The sequence below is a fragment of the Amblyomma maculatum genome, chromosome 4, assembly GCF_055883805.1.
Source record: "Amblyomma maculatum isolate TAMU_Amacu chromosome 4, ASM5588380v1, whole genome shotgun sequence".
NCBI lineage: Eukaryota > Metazoa > Arthropoda > Arachnida > Ixodida > Ixodidae > Amblyomma > Amblyomma maculatum.
The window spans coordinates 137,199,442-137,218,948 of NC_139347.1; the positions used below are offsets into that span (position 1 = coordinate 137,199,442).

The 19,507-nt window shown below is 43.7% G+C and overlaps 1 long non-coding RNA gene and 2 other non-coding genes across 5 annotated transcripts; 1 reads left to right on the plus strand and 2 right to left on the minus strand.

The window, feature by feature from the left end:
* Positions 1 to 867: 867 nt before the first annotated feature.
* On the minus strand, positions 868 to 959 carry TRNAY-GUA (transfer RNA tyrosine (anticodon GUA)). The gene is given in 2 exon segments: positions 868 to 903; positions 923 to 959. It is a non-coding gene; the product is annotated as a tRNA-Tyr (tRNA).
* A 965-nt stretch (positions 960 to 1,924) lies between these two features.
* On the plus strand, positions 1,925 to 1,997 carry TRNAA-AGC (transfer RNA alanine (anticodon AGC)). Its single transcript has one exon. It is a non-coding gene; the product is annotated as a tRNA-Ala (tRNA).
* A 4,755-nt stretch (positions 1,998 to 6,752) lies between these two features.
* Positions 6,753 to 19,087, minus strand: LOC146192924 (uncharacterized). Of its 3 annotated transcripts, XR_014706406.1 has the most exons (4): positions 18,546 to 18,701; positions 17,455 to 17,530; positions 16,771 to 16,895; positions 6,753 to 7,016 (listed from the first exon to the last, which is right to left on the minus strand). It is a non-coding gene; the product is annotated as an uncharacterized LOC146192924 (long non-coding RNA). The 3 variants fall into 3 exon arrangements; XR_014706408.1 differs by lacking the exons at positions 17,455 to 17,530; positions 18,546 to 18,701 and adding an exon at positions 18,877 to 19,087; XR_014706407.1 differs by lacking the exon at positions 17,455 to 17,530.
* Positions 19,088 to 19,507: the final 420 nt, after the last annotated feature.

Genomic DNA, 19,507 nt, shown 5'->3' on the forward strand with positions numbered 1-19,507 from the left:
ATTTTGATCTTCTTTACTCCCTGCTATTTCGGAGCTAAAAAAAAACTATTTCAGTTACACAGCGAAACGACAGAGCTAAAGAAAAACTTTTTCAGTTACAGAGCGAAACGAATGAAGACACTATTGAACAAACATTCACCTCGATTGCGAGAATAATCGAAGAATTAGAGGAATGCGATGCTCACCTATATGAGGTTGCTAGGTTCGTCATATTTAAAGACATAAGCACGTCTTGTGAAAATGGTGAATAGTAAGGGAAATCATGTTTATAGAACGGTCGACTAGCAGCAGACCAGAGCTGTCTTGCATGTTTTGAATATATTCTTTAGGAATTTCTATGCCTCGTTTAAAACAAAGGGGTTTTGTTTTATTTTCGGCAAGATAGTCCAGTGCCTCAATCAGTCTTAGCTTTTACGTTGATTGTATGATCAAGCCCAACATTCTCGCTTAGCTGTCATCACAACTGTGCTTCTGGTGTCATATTTATTTGGAATTAGACCTCTAACAATTATTTTCAGCTTCTTCATTGGTGGAGGTACTTTCCTAGCGGCACTAGGACATTACAGGCAGGATAATATGCATTTAAGGCAGCACAGCTTAATGCACTGCTTGTTGCCTTGAACGCCACAATACAAAATGCTCACAGCACTGATAAAGTAGTAGGATGCAGAAATGACTCGCACATTTAAATGTTTTCGATAAGTATGCTTCTTTGAAGATTGCCGAATAAACGCCAGACGCCTGTTTTGTTTTTATGAGAGCTAAAAATTGTTCTTTGTACACAATTTATGAGTGAACGCAGGTAAGGAGCTTAATATGATATAGAAAGCGGCATCTCCACCCTAAAGCTGCACAAAAAAATCAACCTCCGTCGAGCCGGATTCGAACCAGCGACCTATGGATGTCCGCATTGAGAATTCCTCTACAGTCCACCGCTCTACCAACTGAGCTATCGACGGAACGAGCGCAGCCGCACGATTTGTCTCTGACGGTGTGCGGCGAGTGCCAACATTAAAGAATGCCAGAATGGTGCCGTGCGCCGCTCAAGAGTAGTTCAGCTGCTGCATTACGTAATAGCTCAGTATAGTGTAAGAGAATTTGAGGGCGCAGTTTCTTTTCGTTGTTCGAATGTTAGCCTGCTGTTCATTACCGGCCTTTTTTTCGAACTTAAATTCGCCTTTCTGCATTTAGCCATTGTTTGCACATGAACTAACTGCAAGAGGATACCAGAGACTAATGAGAAGTAGGCACCCCATAAATATTTTTTAGTTCTCTAAAGCGATGTCTAGAGCCTTGAAGCAGGAGAGCATAGAATGTAGCCAACATTCCAGTTGAGGGGCCACTCATATGGAAAGGTAAGCAGAAAAGCTACAAAATAAAGAAGATGCTGGATGCTACAAATCACGGCAGGCGCTTGACGACGTGGTTCCAGAGCATTTCCCTGCGAGCGAGCACAGGACAGAGCGAGGTTACCAAGAGCAGGTAGTTTGTTCTCGTCGTGTTTTCTCTTTATCTGTGGCAATATTTTGGTGAAATACTACTGTCGGTTTTTTTTTTTTCGAGTGAGTCTTGAACATTAATCATTTCTTGAACTGATAACGTTAAGAATACCACTGAATGGGTTGTGAGGACCAGTAAACCTCGAGTCAAACAGAGCTAAAACCTCGGTAGGCGACGTGTTTGTGGTGTGGAAACTTGAATGAGGAAAACTTGGCCATGTGTGAAGGTGTACCGGCTACGTGACTCTGATCGGAAACGGAGATTGCGCCTTAGAGGAGCTTAAAAGAGAGAGAGTGGGTGAGTGAGAGTAGAGGGAGAGTGAAATTTGATTCCAGTCCTCGTTCCGGTTTCCTCGCCCGCAGCCTAGATTGTTAGCGCTAGTTTCCCGGCATAATATGGCGGCGTATTAAAGCGCTCTTCCGAAGGGGGTGTAGCTCAGACGGTAGAGCGCTCGCTTAGCATGCGAGAGGTACTGGGATCGATACCCAGCACCTCCACATTTTTTATCCACTAAAAAACATTTATTAAGTGCATTTATGCTCCTTATGAGCAGTGTTTCGTTTTTTCTTTTCTTTAGAGAAACAAAGGTTTCACGCTGCAGTTTGAGTGGTATAATTTGGTATACATCGGATGTTTCATGCACAGCTAGAGTGAAAGTTTCCTGTAATATGCTCGCGCTTTCGAGATCGATGTTCACTGGGTAAGAAAAAATATATATTATGAGCACTGTACGGCTCTGTATCTATGTAATATTTGCCAAGAAACCTTCGTGCGAGCAAACCTGCTCAGGGAGAGAGGAATCGCTGTTCACTGCCACGTGTAGGGTTCCTTGTCTTGGGAGTCGTAGATACCGATGAAAGTTTCATTGGCGTGAAGCTCCGCTTCCAGTACGACGGCCGAGCGAGAATCAGTTCGTTTAGGAAGCCTCAAATGGAGGTAAGTTTTTACGAATGTGTTATTCACTCATTGGCTATCCCTAATCATGCCCAAACTCTTATAATCAAATCCCAACAAACAAAACCTCGACACGGTAATATGAGCTAGTTGCTTCATCTTCTTCACTTTTACCAGTGACTATTTTTTTTCAGGCATCAAAATAAATAGACCAGGGAACTAAGTGAAGCTTATTGCATTCAAAAAATAGCGACACGTGCGTAAGCACACCGTTATGTAACCATCTATGATTGTGAAGTTTCAAATTTGGAATCAAAGCAGTATATTTTCTGGTTTGGGCAGGAAGGGGTAGCGCATGTGCCTCTGGTGGTCATATGAGAGTATATTCCCCTGTATGTTTAATATACTTTCAGTCGTTAATAGCAATTGTCCTTTCTTCTCTTCTTGTTCCCTGTCTCCTGTTGCAGCGCTGGTAAAAGTGATGAAAACAAAACCTCCATTCATTGAAACACGTCCACACCGGCGACATTTCCCCGGCAGTCTTCTCAAGCCGATGTGCGCACTCTAGGGTTACATCGGGTACATCGGTTACATGACGGATGAGATTAAACCTGCGATACAGCGGGATTGCTGGAAATAATATGTTTTCTATATATTTACGCCTCGGCTACATTCTGCATGACACATTTTCAACTTCATTTTATCTACGAGAATGTAGTCGACGAATACAGAGGCGCTCCAGGTTTATTAAAATCAACTACGTTTTTCTACTAACATCAACGCATGCAGGGCATGTGACCCACATCGCTCGCTACTAGGTAAACCTGTCAATGTGTCGCATTTATCTCTGTCGATAACATTTGTGACTGATATTTGTATACGCGCAGTTTTTCAGGTGTTTGTACTGGTGTTCTTTCTAGACCACAACATATACTTTAAATGATGACATAAAAACTCAGGATTATATTCGCTCAGAGCAATGTGCTTGCTGTCCGAAGCTTGCTTGATGTCAAAGATTAAAATCAACTACGTTTTTCTACTAACATCAACGCATGCAGGGCATGTGACCCACATCGCTCGCTACTAGGTAAACCTGTCAATGTGTCGCATTTATCTCTGTCGATAACATTTGTGACTGATATTTGTATACGCGCAGTTTTTCAGGTGTTTGTACTGGTGTTCTTTCTAGACCACAACATATACTTTAAATGATGACATAAAAACTCAGGATTATATTCGCTCAGAGCAATGTGCTTGCTGTCCGAAGCTTGCTTGATGTCAAAGCAAAGCCGGAGTTTTTTCTTAAAGAAATGAGAGCCCTTACAAAGCAGACAGGCGGTACGCCATTGTCTCTGCATTTCTTGTCGCACATGACATGCGTAAATGCAGTACGTTTTTCGCAACTGTTGTCAGCAAGAAACATGTGAAACCGAAGATAAGGGCGAAGAAACGGATCCGAACAAGGATTTTAGATCGTGAATAACGTACTAATATGGACACAAGTCTTTGAAGAACGCAAACGGCAACCAGAGAGCATAACGTTTGTATTGGTCAGATCGTCTCGGACATTACTTGTCGATATACAAGTTTGAATTTAGTTATTTCATTTGTGCTACAGAAATAAGGTCTAGTCCAAAATTGCCATATGTGCGGTCCAGAGATTTTTGTCCTCAATACGGCCTATGGTAGTTGGAAATTTGGTTAACTTACGACTGCGGTTTGGGAATTTGACCACATACCCACATGCAACCAGATGAATGCTCATGCAGCTACAGGACATCGAAGACAATCGTCCACATTTTTTACCACATGTAGTCATTCAAAGCTTGAAGAATAAGAAAGCTAACATTTCAGAGCAGAGTCGAAATGACCATTCAGTGCGTCTGTAAAAGTTTAATAGTTAACAATCTCTTGCGCTCAATAATGAGTCTAATGGCAAGGGTAGATTCATGAATCTTTTCTTAATTCATTCGGTTGAAGTGAAACAAGGGCTTTTCATTCTGCGATATCCCGACTTATGCACAAAAGGAGTGAAACTCGGAGCTCGCTGCAAAAATATCTCTTAAAGCGTTCATATGATAGCTCTAACTTAACTATTGCATTTCACATCACATGCAATATATTATAATTTATCGAAATTTCAGCTCATGCGGTGCAGTAGATATTTTCAGAATGAATGTTTTGGGTTGTTTCGAAACAGCTTGCTGGTCTGGCAACCTTTGATCTCTGAATTCATAATTGCTTATCATTCCCATGTCCCCCTGCTGTTCGGTATTTGCTTCCCTGAGGTGCTTGCATGTACGACGGTGACAGTGGGCTCTGAGAAAGATTTTTCTTCATCAAGAGCCTTCACTAAGTATGCGAGCCTATAGTAATCCTCACAGAACCCTTCTCATTCTGGCTTCTGTTTAGCAAATTTCGAGGAGATCGCAATTGATGTGCACAAGCTGTAATATGTTTGCACACTTTGAGAAGCGTATGTTACTGGGTAGGTTATGATGGGTATCTTGTTTTAGCGATCAAGCACTCCCGCATATGAAAAACAACACGTGCATGCGTGTTTGCTCCCTCCATCTAAGCCGCGAAATGAGGGTAGGAGTGTTTGTTGCTGACTGTGGAATTATTGCCCGCCGCTCTTTCAATCCAAAAACAAAAAAGATAAATCGAAGTAAGCATAAATCGACGCGAGAGCACACGTACGTTGTTGCATTGGAGGAGCAGAGAAAACTTTTCAGCGAAGTGGTTTTCTCGCTAGTTAAGACTGAGGTGGTGTATGGTGTGCGCGTGTTAGTTAAACATTTGGTTGGTTAAAGCCTTTATGTAAAACTATGCATAGTCTTGCCATAGCCAACTCACGAAAGCATGCGCCACCGCCGCTCCAGTACAGCCAGCGCGAGGCCCAACGCTATTTGAATGCTACACTGCACGCTGCCTTCTGAGTCTCAGCTCCCCAGCAGTCGCGCGCGCGCGCGACTGCGACCGATTCCTGAGCCTGCACTTGATTTTTTCTGGTGCCTGTTCAGCAAATGATTCGAATGCACACTTAGTGAGGGTGCAACGTAAACATACGACAAATATTGTTTAGTGTGTGTGTCCAAACGCCCGCGGTAATGCGCCAATTCGCTGATTGTGACCTCGCCCTCAGCATGTTTGTTTACATAGTTCCTGTACATAAACGACTGTATGCTGCTTGTTCGCACGCAACAAAGAAACTAAGCTAGCATTACCAAAAATATTTCCTTCTGGTTCCAATCAGACGCAGTTTTATTTGGAATTTGCAATTTGGAAAATTGTGGCATGCTAATGTAGCGCAGCCTTAAAACATGAAATTACGGAAACAATAAATATAGAGAGAAAAGCGGCCGATTAAGGCCTCCTGAGCCTTAATTTCATCTCTGCTCAGGCTTGACCTTATGTGCCCCTCTTCCTCTGGAACATTCAAAGATGATTCCAGAAATCCGGCCGCCTTAAATGGGAAAAAACTCAGGATGTTATGAAGTGTCGGCGCATGTTGTTTTAAACCCATCTTTGAATACTTTGTAATGCTATAAACTTCATTGATTCTGCACGCAGGGACCGACTGATCCCTCTAGGCGTGTTTGACTGGGTATATGAACCTCTCCTTTGTATGAGCAATACGCGAACTGAAAAACCAAAGGGGCCGCGAGATAGCACAGCCATCACAGTCTCATACTCCTGCACTGGCGTTAGCAAACCGCCTCCCCATGACGTACGCTAGAGCGAAGACAACATAGAGCAATAAAGAGAGCGCACGTAGCATGCGGTGCCATGCGATGCTCGAACAACAACGCGTACAGCGCGTATTTTCTTTATCCGCAGCCATCGAAATTTCGCACAACCTGTCCTTCAATGTAGCACAACTCTGGCATGCATCATACACCGGTTTTCATCTTAATTATCCTGTTCCCGCACTGTATTGCATGCGTGCCTAAGTGGTTAAAGAGGGTGTGACCGGGAGCACCAAAGAGGTATGAGGTAGAGTATTGTATGTACAGGGTGATCCACTTCTAGCTATAACACGGCCACTGCTTTCAAAACATCATTGCGTCCGACCCGTCCATTCCATAAAGCTAGGCGGCAGGCTATGCGAAACATCAGCTCCGCATCCCACTGTGCATATGTCGCTTTGCTTCGATAAGCGCCTGCATCCGACGCAATGCTACTTTGAAAGCAGTGACCGTGTTATAGCTAGAAGTGGATCACCTTGTACCTTAACACAGTAAATTAACAGCGCAAGCTAACGGCCGCCCCTTCGCTGCAGTACGTCACTAGCACGACATCGCAGACTTGTGTTAGGAGGCCCATACACCAAAAAGTTTAAAGCATATAATGTGCGAATTTCCGTCTGCAGAGAAGCATCCACGTTTCAACTTTATTCTTTTTATTTCAGTCCTCCTTCTATATAAGGAGTACGAAACAAGCTAATGAATGGAGCCTCCTTCCCAGGTCTGCTTAGAAGTAGTCAAGCAAGCAGTAATGAGCCAGCTTGACCTATACAGCCTTTGGAGATTGTCGGTCCTTGTAATACACACGCTGTGATAAGTTCATGCAGTGGAAGAGTACTTGAAAAGCTTCATTTAAATCGAATATTTGTGTGCCACCTGAAACAGAAGTGAAACATTAGGATTAATTATATGCATCAGAAATATACTGAATAAGGACGTTGCTGTTTGGGACTCGTATATTTTTCGTATGCACACCTTGCATACCTGATCCTGATCAAGTCCTGATATTAGAGCTGATAGAATGTTTGTAAATAGATAGAACAATTTACTCTGGGTAATTATATCTGTGTGAACTATATTTGTCTGGAAAGCGAAAGATATGCAAAGGTTACAAGACTGAAGTCCGACTAAACCTTATTGTTCTGGAATTGGCATACCTGCGTACTTCCTCTATTACACACTGGTAACTATATGCGTGTTCAGTGCAAGGATGTACTACAACAAGTTAAGCGTCATTTCAAATATATTTGTAGTAGTACAGTCTGCCCAAATAAATGCCCATATCACCGGAAGACGCGAGTGATACGAAAAATTTCCTTTCACGGCGGAACCTGCTAAGGGCAGGATTTTTGTTGTGGGCTGTCAGAAGCCTTTTCAGTATCACAGAACCTAGCAGTAGTTAGTCATCGCGAAGAGCAAGACCTCTTTGTAAACCCTGCTATCCGGGTCCATACGTCAGATAAAACGTTTCTTCAGCTCGTCATGCAAACCTGCAGCTAAAGCTGTCAAAACGATGACGTCACGCGCCTTGTTCTAGTGAAGAAGTACCTTGCACGCTTAAGCCACTTTAGCACCATAATCAAAGTTACTGTGGCAGATTTGTCATTGTCAGCAGACGTCCTTGTTATTATGGTGCCAAAGCTTTTCTATGGTGACATAATTTCTTGGCCTTCCTAGTCGCTTGTTGGAGCCGCTGTGCTCTGTGACTAATTTGAAAGCGAGTCAGTATTCCAAACGACCGTAGAGACAACTATAAAAGGCTTTAGAATCACGCTAGCAAAGGCAGCGGTGAACGTCGGAAATCAAAGGCGTGCAGCTGTACCCTCACACGGAGAGCGCCACCTCCACCACAGGCGCACAGCACAGTTCCCTTACAACGTGACCTCTATCGTTCCCGGGTGCGCGCTGCCACTATCTTTCACAGTTTGGACATCTCACGCCGTGCTCACTTGATCCGGGGGAGCCACCGCTTTCTGAAATAATCAATCAGCGACTACTCACGTGATACTGTGACGACATTGCGCTCCTGACCGCATAGCCACTTTGGTTACAAACTCTGGACGCGAAATCGTACAATATGAAGATTGAGGTTACGGAAATAAAAATCGCATTGTCGGTATTCTGAGGCAATCAACAACATATGCGATCTCTATATTTGACATGGAACAAGATGCCGATATTAAAAATGACCTCCTTGTTTTCAAACACTACTAAGCTGCAACAGCTGTCTATTGAAGGAAGGAGAGGGAGAAAAAAATCGTTCAAAGGTAGAAGCAAGATTCCTCTTTAGCTGCTTTCTTTTAGTGGATGAGCCTGACCTAAAAGCATGAAACATGTCTCCTTGAAGCCTGCCACCTTTTATCTAGCGGCGAGTCGGAGAGGATATCGATGTGCAGGGGTGGGCGTTCGGAAAACCCCAGAACGTTGGAAATGAACCAGCAAAGGAGACAAAGACAGGCCTTCGTCTATACCTTGATTTCTGACGAAAATTTAATTTACAATTATTTAGGCATTTAGACTACGATTTGAAACATTTTTTCTGCGTGTATGAGGCACGAGAGAACAAGGCTATGAGAGAACAGGATGAAAGTGGTTCAGCCCAGTGAGTAAACAGCGCAATTTGCTGTTTGCAATGGACGTTTGGCGTAAATGTGTGTGTGTGTGTGTGTGTGTGTGTGTGTGTGTGTGTGTGTGTGTGTGTGTGTGTGTGTGTGTGTGTGTGTGTGTGTGTGTGTGTGTGTGTGTGTGTGTGTGTGTGTGTGTGTGTGTGTGTGTGTGTGTGTGTGTGTGTGTGTGTGTGTGTGTGTGCGCGTGTGTGTGTGTGTGTGTGTGTGTGATGAGGATGGACTGATTTTTTTGGCGCAAGAGCATCTCAGGCCAAAGAGGGCCACACACAAGGTGAATTGTCAACTGAAGTCAATAAAATGTCCGAGGTGTGATGTTTAATGATGTACTTGAAAACAGAGGTGTATAGGACCTAACAGCTCTTTTGCAGTGTATAATCTAAAAACAGTGGTGCATAGGGCCTAAAACAGTGAATTGCGGTGTATAGTGATCTGAGTAAAGATTAAAAAGAGACAAGCACATGTTAAAAGGCTAAGCTGCCTCAGCAACAATTTCTTTAAAAGAAAGCCATCTAAGTAATAGAAACCAGCTGAAGCCACCGTTGATAAATAATTCCATATACAGAGCCTACGTTTAATAAATATTTAAAACTCTTTCTAAATGGAACATTGGATTATCACCAAGGAAGGTGGACGGATTTGTAATATTTGTTTCTTGTGAAATTCGGGAAAATGATGTCCGTTTTGCATTTGACGTTTCGGACATTTAATTAGAACATGGATTACTGTTAGCCGGTCACCGCATCTCGAACAATCTGGTGCAGGAGAGTTTGTTAACAGGTATGAATGTTTTGTATATGTGTGACCTATTCTCAGCCTGCACAGAGCTACTTCTTTGAATCTGTCTCGTTTTCCTGTAGTGTACCTGCCTATCCTTGGTTTTATTGTAATTTATTCTCAGTTGCTGTGTCCCAATCCTCTTGTCATTGCTGTCGAATAATGTTTTTATTGTGTGGCTTGATGTCCTGATATGTTATCTTGTCAATGACTGTAGTGTTTCGAAGGGCAGCTGATACAGCAAGCCTATCAGCTGTCTCGTTACCTGGTATGCAACGGTGGCCTGGCACCCAGTGCAGTGTAACTTTAAGTTCTTGTTTAAGGGCAGACATCATGGTGTTAAAAAGAGAATTCAGCACTGGATTTTTATTATGCCATTTCTAAAAGCATAGGGACGTTAAAACACTGAGGAAGTCCGTGTAGTTGATCGATGTCTGTATTTTCTTTTCTATAATGTGTTTCGGAGCTAACAAGACACCATGGCATTCAGCCGTAAATATGCTGGTATGTCTGGGCAGTGTTTTTGACTGTGAAAACTGTGGTCCATGTGCTGCGCAGGAGACTTAAGCAGACTTTGAAGCATCAGTGTAATACTCATTGCATATGTACCTTGCCTGAAGTGAGATGAAGTGCTGCTGCATGGCAATAGAGGACGAATGTTTCCCGACTTCAAGGAACGATAGGTCACAATTAACATCGTGTGTTTCCCAAGGAGGAATTACGTTTTTAAGACTGGTAGCCGGAACGTCCACATGTTCAATATGCGTGGCAATTCTGACCGGATATGGTGGTGTTAGAGATGGTTGTCTTGAGAAAAGTGCTGTGCTAGTTGTGCCAAGCAGGACCCGGCGACATAGATGATCCAGTTGGCATATTACCTTCATAGCATAAGTTACACAAGTAAATTCTCTTCTTCGCTGCAGTGACCATCGGTTTGCCTCGACATAAAGACTAGCGATTGGGCTAGTTCAAAAAGCGCTGTGGCGAGGCAAAGGCCGAGGTGGGCACGCACGGAATTTTACAGCAGAAGAATATGCTTACTCATAGACCATCGAGCCATAGTCGATGTGTGATAGAACTACACTATTGAGAAGGCTCAGAAGGCAATCGCGGTCTGTGCCCCATTAAAGGTGAGAGAGACTGTTTGGCAGATTCATTGCTTTCGGACACTTTAGTCGCAACTGTTGTATGTGGGCAATGAAGGAAAGTTTTTTTTTTTTGCAACAAATGCGCCTAGACATTTCTGTTCCTTTTTAAAAGCAAGGTTCTGACCATTCAGTGTAATGTTGGGGTCAAGTCTGATGCCACGCTGCTTAGAGAAAAGTACATAAACACTCTTTTCAGAGTTAATTTAAACCAATTGTCATCAGCTCAACTGGGCAATTTGTTAACACATAGCTGAATCTGTCGGTCACAGATGGCCAAGGTGCAAGATATAAAGCTTAATTGAACGTCATCAACCTATGCACAAGCAGAAATGTTTTTGGCACCACCCTTTCTAGGGGGTTCATTGTGGCTATGAAAAGTGTGCAGCTGAGGACACCACCTTGACGGACACCATTTTCCTGTATGTACTGTTTTGAGTATGCATTGACAACACGAACTTTGAAGATCCGTTCAGACAAGTAACTTCGTGTTGTATTCAACATGTTCCTTGTGATGTCAAGAGAGAAAAGGCTGCGGATAATACCATAGCACCAAGTGGTATCATATGCTTTTTCGAGGTCGAAAAAGACAGATAAACAATGTTGTTTATGTGCAAAAGCATCCCTTGCATAAGACGCAAATGCAATGAGCTCATCAGCTGTTGACCGTCCAGCTTTAAAACCAGCTTCGTGTAGGTGAAGAATACCGTTGTATTCAAGGAAATGGAGTAGGCGACGATTTACCATTTTTTCAAAAAGCCTTCATAGACAGCTGGTTAGTGCATTAGGCCGATAACTAGCAGCAAGTGTGGGTTCTTTTCCGGATCTAATATTGAAATAATGATCGCTTCCTTCCATGCCTTAGGAAAGCGTCCTGTGGCCCATCGTTTAGTACGCACGCAGAGTAGGGTATCACGAGTGTCCACATGCAGGTCTCTGAGCATTCCATGTGAGATTCTGTCAGTACCTAGTGCTGTGCTACCACATGTGCTTAGTGCACTCTTCAGCTCCTGCATGCTGAAAGGGCTATTGTACCCTCCTGCTCATGGCCTTTTATCATGTATGTGCTTCATCTCATCAGTTCCCTTGTGCCTTAAAAAGGAATCTGTATAGTTTGCTGAGCTGAATATGTATTCAAAGTGTTGTCCTAGTGGGTCTGCTTGATGTTCAAGAGAGTCACCATTGGTGCTGGCAAGGGGTGTTGGGATAGCGCTATATCTTTCAGTGCTCTTATCTTGTTCTATAGTTTCTGTGCGTTAGAACAAGATTTCACAGAAGAAAGAAATGATGACGAGCTTTCTCGCTTGGTGATGCGTTGAACACGCCTTCCATTTGCCTTTGCACGCTTATAGGCTATTAGGTTTTCGGATGTGGGGTATAGGCGTAGTTTCGAACATGCGCTTTTTTGAGTTTCACGAGTAGTGTTACATGCTGCATTCCGCCAGGGTCTTCGTTTATTTGGTGGCTTACTTGTCGTCCGTGAAATGTATTTTTCTGCTGTCTCTATAATGAGCAGCGTGATGAAGCGCTTAGTGTCATCAACGCCTAAGTCAATAACTGATGAACAAGCCAATGATGAGCGTTCCCTGAACATCTTCGAGTTGGCTGCATATTCTTTAAACTTTCGAAGATTAAACTCATTTTCAGTTTTATTGCCTGCATACTTTACAGAGGTCGGAAGATGGTCACTTCAACATAAATTGTTAATTACAATCCACTCTGTAGCTGACAAGAGAATTGGGGAGCCAATAGCTAAATCTATGGATGTGTATGTGTTATTTAATATGTTGTAGTATGTTGGCTGTTTTGTGTTACGTAGGCATGATCTAGAGGACAATAACAATTTTTCAATTAGCACACCTCGGGAGTCCGTTCTTGCGCATACCCATAATGGATGGTGTGCAATTAAAGTCTCCGAGAAGCAGCCATGGTTCTGGAAGTTCACCAATCAGGTTTTCAAAACTTTCGCTAGCCTGTAATCTGTAGGAATATACAGAGAACACACTGTTGTTATTTTACGAAATATTATGGTGCGTATTGCCACTACCTCTAATTTTGTATTAAGTGAGAGGCTTCTGCATGGGATTGATTTTTGAGTTACAATGGGAACGCCGCCAGAGGGGCGAGTGCTGCCTGGCCTATCCTTCCTGAATACAAGATCCTGCTTGAGAAAACTTGTGTCTGCTGGTTTTAGGTGGGTTTCTTGCAGACAAAGTATGTTTGATTGGTGCTCGGCAAGGATTTCGTATTCATCATTCAGATTATTTAGTAGTCCTCAAACCGGCTTCTTTTACGGGTTAACCTCCCTACCTTTCCTCATCTTCCTCCTCCTCCTTATTAGTCCTCGACAGTTCCAATAAATGATGCTTTCAACACTAGCCATTTTTGTAAGTGCGGAATGTGGATGAGACAGTGGGCTTAAGACTCGCCGCCTTTAGTAGGTGGCTCCAGCGGTCCAGCAGGGACCGCCTCTCATTGGCGGACTCCCTAGGCACCACTTACGCTTCGGAGTCTACGCTCATCTCCATCGCCTTTGGTGATGGCATGGAGGCCGGAGGCTTTTCAAGAGAAACCAAGTCCCACTCAAGATGTATTTGGTGTCCCGAACGTCTGGGAGAGAGTTACCTCCGAGATTGCAAAGATTGGTGCCACCTGTGGCTGCTTAGTGAGGAGCCGTAGTGGGAGCACGTCAGCAGCGTTACTAGACGCGGCCTGGCCCCTCTGCGGGCTGCGTCAGCATAGGGAGCGGAGGAAAGCTCTCTATGTTTTTCCACGCCTCTCTATATGATATATTCTCGGTTACTTTCAAGTTTATCACTTGCTTTTCTGCCTGAAAGGCCACACAGGACCGTGAGTACGCAAGGTGCGTGCCCTCACATTTCACACATTTGAAGTCCGTTGCACTGCAATTATCGGTTGCATGGTCATCTGCGCTGCATTTTGCACAGGTAAGGCGTCCTCGGCATGTCTGGCTACCATGCCAGTACCGCTTACGCTTGAAGCCCCTGCGGGGGTTTGGTATGTAGGGGCGAACTTTGGACCGGATGAATTCCACTTCGATGAATTCAGGAAGTGTGCTCCGGTTGAAAGTGAGAACAATATGTTTCGTTCTTATTTCCTCATTCTTTCGTTGATTGTTACTCTTCTAACTGCCGTTACACCTTGGTTCTGTAGGCCCTCAAGGAGATCTACTTCTGTCTCATTTGGGAGGCCGCGCTCAGAAACTACTCCCTGGCAGCTGTTCAAACTGCGGTGGGGTCAAACTTGAACGTCCAGGAGAGTAAATCTCTTTGTTTTCAGGAGCTTGTCAGACTAGCTTTTGTCAGATACCTCTATCTGTAAGTCACCATATCCTAGTCTTTTCGTCTTTTAGTTAGTTCCAATGATGGCCTTCAGCGAGTTGGCAATCAGAAAGACTGACAGTTCGTTTACAATTTTATATTCTGTTACAGAGCGCAGGACAAGAACCTTTGGGACGTTCTCAATTGGTGTCGTGTTTTTTTGTCACTTCGGTGCGACTCCTTGTCGGAGGGCGATCAGGTTTTTTTAAAAACAGTTTTTCCATGCAGTATGGATAGTTTAAGCGGTCCTAATATATGTCGCCTCTGGTTCACTCTTTTAAGCAGGGGAAGGTCCCGGAGCCCCTCGCCTAGCGGACAGGCGAGGAGCCCAACGACCGAGACTTGACCACGGCCTCGACCGCCATCATTCAAGGTTTCTTCACTCCACCTCTCAACCTTTCACCACGGTACGGATGCCACCTTCAAAATGGGGGCTCAGGGTCCGTGGTAGCACCAAGCACCAACACCTAGTTTACACAAGGCGTCCCTGCGGGTTCTTTTTGTGTGTGTTTGGACAGTATACTAACATGTGCCAGATGCAAGTCAAAAAGCAGAAAGGAAGGGTCGAGGAGAGCGGCTGTTCTCGTCAAAAGGCATCAGCAAGAAAAGTATCTCTCAAACATGATGGATGGCAACTGGTTTCTTGAACTGGTCCTAATTTTGGGGCCTTGTTTACTCTACATCTGCACCCGCGTGGTTCGCTGTGTCGAAGACTGCGACACGTATATCCAGCCAAACGACATTCTTCAAAAACTTGCTGCAATGGAAATGAACATTGGGATTTTGTCGATTATCCCATTTTGAAACCAGGCCGACCTGATATGGTCCCGGCTGCTCCCGTTCAGGGAGACGTCTTGGCTCTTCCTAGATGACGGTTTAAAGAACTTCTTGAACGAGAATGCACAACAGAGACAAAAGTCCTTAGCCATTGTGCCTAGTCTGAATGTGAATTTGACGGTGTTCTACAGGCTTGTAAAATCTAGATATACGTTCCACGCTGCGGTGCAGTAGTTTGGAATCACTCTCCTGGAATGGCCACCGCAATCCCCGGACCTAGACATTATTGAAAAATTGGGGGTAACAAAATTGGCGTTGTTTTCCCAAACCCAACATTGCTTGTCAGCTGACCATCTGTGGTCAGCAATTCAAGACCGCTGGAAGACCTCAGGGCAAACTCGTAGCTATGCGGCACATTGTATGCATCTCTTCTGGGAAGGATGAGAGCGGTGATTGAAGCTGGCGGTGGTTCAACTCGCTTCTAGACAATCAACACTGTTGTCTAGGACATAGCACTTCAGCTGTTAAATCATCATCATCATCATCATCAGCCTGACTATACCCACTGCAGGGCGAAGGCCTCTCCCATATTTCTCCACTTAACCCGGTTCTGTGCTAGCTGCATCCACTTGACCCCTGCGAACTTCTTAATCTCATCCGCCCACCTAACTTTCTGCCGCCCCCTGCTGCGCTTTCCTTCCCTTGGAATCCAGTTTGTTACCCTAAGCGACCATCGGTTATCCTCTCTTCGCACTACATGTCCTGCCCATGTCCATTTCTTCTTCTTAATTTCCACTAGAATGTCGGTAACTTGAGTTATTTCTCTGACCCACTCTGCACGCTTCCTATCTCTTAATGTTACCCCTACCATTTTTCGTTCCATAGCCCTCTGGGTTGTCCTCAACTTAATTAGAACTCTCTTGGTTAGCCTCCACGTTTCAGCGCCATAGGTGAGTACAGGTAAGATGCAACTGTTATATACTTTCCTCTTTAGCGATACCGGTAAGCTGCTAGACATAATCTGCGAGTGCCTGCCAAATGCGCTCCATCCCAATCTTATTCTTCTTGTTATTTCCTTTTCATGGTCCGGATCTGCGGTTACTACCTGTCCTAAGTAGACATATTCGCTTACTACTTCCAGTACTTCGCTGCCTAATGTAAACTGCTGTTCCTTCCCGAGGCTGTTGAACATTACCTTAGTCTTCTGCATATTGATTTTCAAGCCTATCTTTCTACTTTTCCTGTCTAGGTCATCAATCATTATTTGTAGTTCATTTCCCGAGTTGCTTAGCAAGGCAATGTCATCAGCAAATCGCAGATTACTGAGGTATTCTCCATCTACCCTTATCCCTAACTGCTCCCATTCCAAGTCTCTGAATACTTCCTCTAAGCAAGCTGTGAATAGTACTGGGGAGATTGTGTCTCCTTGCCTAACACCTTTCTTTATGGGAATTTTGTTACTTTCTTTATGCAGAACTATGGTTGCTGTGCAGCCACTGTATATATCTTCCAGCACTTTCACGTACGGCTCGTCTACCCCCTGAGTTCGCAATGCCTGCATCACCGCCGAGGTTTCAACTGAGTCAAATGCTTTTTCGTAATCAATGAATGCTATGTATAAGGGCTGGTTATATTCCGAGCATTTTTCTATCACCTGATTGACGGTATGGATATGATCGATGATATGATGATATGATATGATATGATCGAGTAATGATGTTAAATCATTACTGCTAATTACTAATGTCTTGAGCAGTGCTCCTCGCTAACTTTTCTTGGCAGGCATTGTTAATGCAAGTCCAAGGAAACTACTTGTTTATTTCGTTCTGATTGATAAAGAGTGCAGGACAGCGAACAAAAGACGAGACACAAGTTCCTGGGTTTATACTTTTGGTCTTTGATGGCGAAACGATTTCGTGAACTCTTTTGTTATGTTTGCCAATAGGTAACTTGAAATAATACTTACTTTTGAGTAGAAGTTTTGAAGTGCAACCGAAGTGACTCTTCCATCGCTGTCTGGGGATCTCAGGGGTACCACAGGCTGGTCTACAAGAAATGTATAGTGCGCAGGGCACTTCGGGGGAGGAGATGCTAGGAGGCAAGCGATAAGATCAGTGGCCGGGGTGAAGGAAAACAGTATAAAGGGGAAAGGAAAGCGGTGGAGCATGCTGTCAAGCAACGTTGTATATTTGTGGAGATATGTACCGGTACGAATTATGTTTGTCAGATGTGCGAAGAAGTAGCAGGAGTCCGAAGTATAGAAGAAGCAAGCGCCGCTCACTCCGCGCGACACCTGCGCCGTCTCGGTTCGGCGAAAACAGATATTAATTTAAAGAGTTTTGTTAGTGCATCGCAATAAATTGTTTTTGGGCCTAGTAGGCAGTGAGATGGCGCCGTCCGTGGCACTGGTGGGAAGGCGGCTTATTTTTTTTCGCTGTGACCGCAGAAAATGCGAATATCCCATTTCTTCTTATCGAATTAGCCAATAATCATAAATAGACTTTGTATAAGAAAAATTGACAACAAAATGCCGTTGCTGTATGCAATATAAGGTTTAGAAATATAACAGTTCAGCTGGCAGAATAATTGATTTGTACTGGATGCACATGATTGCGCAACACGTTTGGATTAAATCACTTTTGTAGCTCACCATGCTTAGCCGACAGCAATGGGATTCTAATTATCGGAGAAAAATCTACTTGGAGCGCGTGTCTTGTGATATGTACCTAGAAGAAAAATGAGAACAACTATTCGTCGTATTTGTCTAAAAAACGTGACACGGCTCAATTCCAGCTTTCATAGTCTCACGTATGACTGATACTCAGTGATGCGAACGTTGTGTGCTTTTGTCGAAGTTTTCGTGTGCGAGCAATTAACACATGTGCGCGATCGCTTGTGCATAGAATAACTTTCTCGATGGCGGCTCAATTGTAGAAAATGATTTTAAAGAGCCAATGACAAACCCGTATGAAAGTGATATAGACAACTGTAGCTTCGAACGCAACATAGTTCACAATTAAAAGGGCACTAGTAAATTCCATGGCTATTAAGAAACAGTTGCCTGACTGCGACTGCAATGAGACGCTGTAGTCAGTTGCATGAAAACAGCTTGATGCCTCCGAGGCATTGTACCCGCTACAGTGGCTCAGTGGACTTTAACTGGTTTGTTAAATTGAAATCCTGGGATTCAATTATTCAATTAGGCTTTATTTTAGTTTGTACATGCAAACTGGGGATGGTGAGACAAAATCTTCGAATTATACACCTCTTGACGGGTTTCACCACCCTTACAAGTCAGCAGTAGGCACAAGGCAAGAACAACAATAAAAAAATGAATACAAATGCATTTACAGAACAAGGATTGCAGGCTGTGTTTCTATAGAGGCCACAAATATATTCCGAAGATTCAGGGCATGTCAGCACACGTCACAAACGCCAGGCTGTACGAATTATGCCGAAAACCTCCTCTACGGAGTCCCTCAGTAGCCATGTATTCAGCAGTTGCCTAAACTCGCATTTTAAAATTCACATTTCTTCTCTGGCGTTATGCAAACCTGCAAACCTTAGTGTATAGAACCTAAAGACAAAATGTAAACGCTGCTAATAGGAATAAAGACTATATAATTATGTGGTTAAAAGGCTCTAAAATCTGCTTCTCTCAGTTAAGTTACTTGAGACTGTTTCGTTCTTCATGACGCAGTCGGATGCGTCGCTCAACAAATAAATAGAAAATATGCTTACTGCGACTAGAGTCGAGAGCGCCATATTACAAACAGAGATACTATTGCGAGATGTGCCTTTACAACAACTGAGTTCCTCGCTTCATAGTGACTGATCACCACTTGCAGATATTCGACACCAAACGCAGCAGCTTCCAGCTGCGTGCCGAAACCAGAAAGATACACACAAGAGCAACATGTCCCAGCTGGCTTGCGAAGCCGCGCACCTTTTCCAAAGTCGTACATGTGTCAAGAGTGCTAATTTGTTAAGCAAAGGCTGCTAGATTTCGTGTTCCGAGAATATAAGGTGTCATGACGCTCGTATATGTGTCGACCTTTAAACAGTAACTTACCAATGACGCACCAAAGACGGGAGCCGAGTTCATTGCCAGCGGTTACTGCAACCTACCGTTAAAGGAAAAGCTTACCACTGTCAAGCACTTTATGTATACAAAAGAAGCAAGTAATCAATGAAATCCCGCAAATAATAAATCAGAATAATAATTCTAAGCTGAAATATAATGTCTCTTAGTGAAGCGGAGTCCAGTGCCCAATATGACAAGAGAGTTACCTAGAAGTGATGAAATTCACTGCGTTCCCAAACTCGTATTCAAGCCTAGCCACATGTAAGAGCAGCAAAAAGAGAAGAAATGAAGAGCCTTGAGGAACAAAAGACGACGACTGTGATAAGGATGACGTGTACCGATTGACGCATAAAGAATGGGAAGTATTCGGCGACCAGGCAAGACGTCAAAGGATGACGTGTATCAACGCCGAGCAGCAGCTTGGACCTAGTTTGCGCAGCGCGATCTTATTAAGGCGAAAGCCTTACTTTACGAATTTGCATTTTCGCGTAATAGAAAGTGGACTAAAAATTGCGATACGCTTGTGTCGTTCAGTGATAATTTAGGAAAACAAGAATGACTATGAGGTAGAGGGTAACAAATTGTCACTAAATACCACACTTCGTCTATGTGGAGTGAT